Here is a 5,701-nt window from a genome sequence, read left to right on the forward strand (position 1 = left end):
TCTAAAGTTAACAGATGCATTTCATAAAGGTAATTTGGTAGAAAGAGACGCTCTGTTTCGTTCCACGCTTCCTGGAATAATCCATGATCGACAATTTCCTATCAGGTCCTTTCCCGCAGTGAGATTTCGTCCTTCGGGCGAGGATCCCGACCCGATGAAAGAAGGGAGCCGTCCGACGTCATCGCGACTTTCCGCTCGATCGACGCGAGATACGTAAAAATCTTTCCTCTAAAACTTGTTCCCCACATAATCCCACGAAACTTTTGTTCGGGACATTTTTCCGCGTGACGCATCCTTCGGGCTGAAAACCGCATCCATCCGCGACGCCGCGTAACGCGGTCGTTACTTTTTCCCCGCGCTATGAAGGGGCCGCGATAAGTTGAGCACCGCATCAAGGATACTCGAAGGTCCATTTCCTCGGCCAATCGGTGATTTTCCGCTCGAAGGCCAATAAAACGTTAGGTTTCCCGCACGGTTGCCGACCTATCCCACGAGAAAGCGATATGTCCGTCGACGACTTCAGAGAGAAGCCTTCTGAGCGGCGTTAACTTCTCGTCGAAGTCGGAACGATTACCCGATAAAAGCCTAAAATAGTCTCGATTTCTCCTCACCGATATGTCTAATATAGATACGAGATCAAGAGACGCGGTTGTGTTTCAGACAAGTTCATGGACCGCAACCGAGCGCCATGTCTCTTTACGCTAAACATAGCTTCCCCGGGAATTTATTTTTCTTTAAACGAACAGTGTTCCTATTAAAAGATGACACTTTTTAGAGATAAAATCCGTTTTATTCGATGTACATGATCGTTCGATCGACGCGTTTCAGTAAAATACCGCACGTGAATTATTAAAAAATTTATACATTCGTCATTTTTCAAGTATCGAACATTCTGCATATACCTTAGATCAATAGTAGTAAAGTCAAAGAATAACTGTCATTAGGGTTGAAAAATAGGAAATATGACCTCTTTTACGGTAATTGTGTAATGTTGCGTTTATATTACTCATCGATAACTATCCTTTCAAATTATATAGAAAAAGCTCGCACACAAAGTACCATACACTTTTGCGCTACTTTTAACGTAACATTTACTGTTTTATCTCATGACAGCGTCATCGGTCTAGAAAGTGCGACCAATTACGTTTTAAAACAAGTGAAAAAAGGAAACGAGAGTAAAGTGCATCCTACATGAACAATGGCGGTGTTTATCGTCGAAGCGGCGTTGAAATCGCCTCATGGTCTTACATATAGTTAATATATTAGTAAAAAAAATTCCCGCCTCGACGAACGGCGTGAATGCAGCGCCAAGTCAGGGGCTCTCAATTGGGCGCCGCGGCCAAGCACCTAAAGGCCCTTCCTCCGTATCTCCTCCGTTTTTCTCAAGTTCTCAGGAAATTCCTTATCACCGGTCGCTTTGAATGGCATTTCCTCGTGTTTCTCCCCAGCTGGTTTTAGCTCGGCCTGTACCGGATGCTGGCCAGGTCTACACGTTGGACCTCCCCGCACCGACAAGGCCTTGCCAGAAGTTTACCCACGCGTTCTCGGGTCTATTTCAACGGATTTGTAGGGCTCGTCTAGATTACGGCAATATGTATAATCATCGTTGTGGTTCTTGGATTCGGATGCCATTTGAGCGGACTTTTGCGGCGCTACGAATTTCTTCGACCTTTGTCTCGGAAAGGAGAACCCCTGGCGTGTCGCGATCTACTCGCGGGAAGGCATTCGCTATTTCCGAGGTTAAGCTCGCTTCGTTGGCGAGCGAAACGCCCATGACCGGCGACGTGGCGAGTCGGCTGTACCGACGCCTCGACTACCGGTATACCCACGTGTCGGGCGCAACACCACGTGACGTTGTCCTGTACTTTGTAAGATGCACGTCAGTTTTCTTCCACCGATGATTATCGTTAAATTAAAATGACGTTCTCGCGTAACAGTACTTGCCGATTAATTTCGATAGGGGAATTACGTTTTGCGGTATTTAGTTTAGGGTGGAAAATTTTCGGTGTCCTGTACTTTGTAAGATGTACGTCAGTTTTCTTCCACCGATGATTATCGTTAAATTAAAATGACGTTCTCGCGTAACAGTACTTGCCGATTAATTTCGATAGGAGAATTATGTTTTGCGGTATTTAGTTTAGGGTGGAAAATTTGCGGGGCGTGGATTTATCCACGTGACGTTGCCCTGTACTTTGTAAGATGTACGTAAGTTTTCTTAGACCGATATTTGTCGTTAAATTAAAATGACGTTCTCGCGTAATAGTACTTGCCGATTAATTTCGATAGGGGAATTACGTTTTGCGGTATTTAGTTTAGGGTGGAAAATTTGCGGGGCGTGGATTTATCCACGTGACGTTGTCCTGTACTTTGTAAGATGCACGTCAGATTTCTTCCACCGATGATTATCGCTAAATTAAAATGACGTTCTCGCGTAACAGTACTTGCCGATTAATTTCGATAGGGGAATTATGTTTTGCGGTATTTAGTTTAGGGTGGAAAATTTACGGGGCATGGACTTATCCACGTGACGTTGTCCTGTACTTTGTAAGATGTATGTCAGTTTTCTTCCACCGATGATTATCATTTATATCCGATTATTTATGTCGGATGGAAATGTTATCTGGATACCATTCTTGACCGAATTAAATAGGTTCCATAAACTCCGGATTTAGTCACGCTAATGACAAAAGGGACGACACTGCTTTTTCACGTCATTCCGCGTTCAATCCACATGTCCGGTACACACGATTACCGACATTGTACACAATGTTGATTACAGGACGTAATACAGGAAAACGTGCCGGGAGATTACGTTGTCACGATTCCTTTTCCGTCGACGTAACATCACGTCGAGACGGTTAAATAGTATTATTAGGGACATTTGTCGGATCGAAACGCGGTCGTAATTTAAAATTATATCCTATAAGAGAGACTATAGAGAATAATTGCCCGTGGAACGAGAATGACAGCCAAGTTGTGTGGCAAAGTGGAGATGAATTACGTAATGACACAAACCGAAACCTGGGATAAATCTTTGACACGACGTAACGTGACAATACATGACATTAATTGACTCTTTAATTTCACGGAACATGTTCGACAGTACTAATATTAATAAAGTAAAGTTTCACGATGCATTATATCAAGAAATGAAATTATTTCAACTCTGAACCAGTAATAAAAGAAATAAAAGGGTTAGTCATTATTTTATCATTGAAATAATTTTCATGAGTAATTTCATTAGCAATTCCGTGGAATCATGCCGTAATGCCTTTCCCTGGGAATAAAGGTTTTCCCTGAATGGCAAGTGCGTGTATAGAAGGGAGCCGCACTGTACATCGAACTTCGATTTGCGCCATGATTAGAGTTAACATGCCACCAGGTTGAATAAACCCTAGGTACACATGCGATGGCTATAGTTACATGTAGCTTCGTTCACAGGTAGGTTGTAGCAACATATACCCAGTAAATGTACACTCTCGGTGTTCTATCGTGCGAATGATATTCATAGGTACCTCGAGTCTTTCGTATCGAATTTCCCGGTACGACAAATTGCAATCCTTTAAGGCTATTTTCCCGCTAATACAAGTACACCGAATCGCAACATTATCCAATATTAACATCGCAAAGATTTCGGCGTCCAGATTACTTGCAATCCAGAAACTGACTAATAACGACGTCGAGGGAGAAAAAAAAAAGACACAAGATTATTCAAGAAATCATAAACGATATTAAATTCCGCGGCGCATCTTGATATGACGAGGATAATTCCGAATCGCGATAACGGATGATAAAGAGAAGTGAACGTCAAACACCTACGACTTCTGCGTATGCGTCATTCCAGGTATCAACGCATCATTGCGTGACGTTTCCGTCTGTGTCATTTTTTTTTATGCTTCCATATATCATTAAATTTATACAGGAAGGATGGAATAATTTTTCTGCAATTTTTTTTTCGCAGATTTTTGGCTTAAGTAGGGATTTTATTTCTAGTCATCGGCATGAAAAATCCCGGGATAAAAGTGGCGAGTAGATGGGAATGCAAGAAGAGATGAGAGTGTCTTGATGGGTACAATCTTAAGCCTGTTAAACCATTCTCGAGATGTCGGAGGCGAGACTGAATCATTATGTATAATGATAACGGGCAAGGCAGACAGTTTCTCCACCTTCTTTCAGTGTATTGATTCAAGAACCGTCCTGCATGTATTAATGTCTGGCATCGCTTTGAGTGTTTTCGCTTTAATGATATATGCGGACGCATGCAATGCAGACATCATCGCGACGTCTGGTCGTCATTAAGCGAGGCACTTCTATTTTATCCATCGTGCCTGCATAATTAAATCATAATTAAACGGCGAGCGTTTCTTCTGCGCAAACTCCCCATCGACGAATTTCTGCGTCACGGGGAAGTGCATCAAGCCCTTTAGGAAAATGATCAATACTTCAAGTGAAAAGTAAACAGGTTCCTCTGCTCAATTTTTCCAACCTCCCTGAAGATCTATAGATCCTTAAAAAAAAATCAGTGCCCGACAGCCACGTACGAAGGAAGTTAAACGGAAGTTAAAGAGAGCCATTAGGTATCATTAATTATTTTTATTATTTACCCGTAATATTTTTCTTCCACGTTAGAAGTCAATAAATAGGAGACTGACGTTCCAGCCTAAGCGAAAACGTTTAAGCTGTTTGAATTCCGCCACAGGAAAATAAACATAAGTAATATGGTGAATTGCAAAACGGACAAAAGGAAGCGTTTCACTTTCCGAACCGGGTCCCTTTTATGAAACATAAACGTACAGCCGTGGCATAATAAGTCCCCCATGAAAAGGTGAGAAACCTCCATTATTCCCCGAAACATCCGTGCCAATGATGGGAATAAGAAGGTCGGCAAGCACGGTAGGAAAACTTGGGCAAAATATCAAAAGGCTCGGTTGGAAGGGTCCATATAATGGCAAGAAAAGCCGTCCCGGTGGAAGAATACCGGTATCGGTGGCGCTAATCTCGAGAGGAAAGTGCGCCCGATAGAAGGGGCCGTTTTCAAAACCGAGAAGAATGTCGAGGGGCCCTAAGAAGAAGAGAAAAGGAGCCGGTGGAATGCCGAATGGCGGCGAGAATCAATGAGGAGATCGGGAGAAAAAGGCTAAACTCCCCAGAGGTACGGGGGGAAAAATCGTTTTGAGGGCAGCGAGTGGATCATTCTTGAAAACCTCGAAAGGGGCCGCCGGAGTAGGGGAGGGAAAAATGCTGAATGGAGTAGTAGTAGTGGCGGGTGCGATAGTGTGTAGAACGACAGCGCGTATCAATGAGCGCGAGGAGTGGGGATGCGGGCCGCGGGGTGGGGGGGAGCCGTGAGGATCAGCGGGAGCTCCGGCGGGAGACTCATTCCTTGTTCGACCACGGAAGAGGCATGACCTATCTCTTCTCCCGCATTCACTGAAGGAACTCCACCGGGCCCCGATCGGTGCCAGCTCGACTTCTGAAGAGTGCAACTCGCGAATCGCCGAGTGACTCGCGGTGCGAGGAGAACGGAGATAAAGGAGAGCAAGAGAGCGGATTTTGGGGGAGCGCGCGCATGCGCGGACGGAGGGTGGAGCGAGTGTGAGAGAACGAGGGGAGAGAGCGTGTGAGAGAGCGTGAGAGTGAGAGGGTGAGAAAGAGAGAGAGAGAGGGTAGAGTGGCTGGCGCGCGGGAGGGAGAGAGATAG

The sequence above is a fragment of the Orussus abietinus genome, unplaced genomic scaffold (genome assembly GCF_000612105.2).
Source record: "Orussus abietinus isolate OABI.00-Male unplaced genomic scaffold, Oabi_2.0 scaffold2, whole genome shotgun sequence".
NCBI classification, from domain to species: Eukaryota; Metazoa; Arthropoda; class Insecta; order Hymenoptera; family Orussidae; genus Orussus; species Orussus abietinus.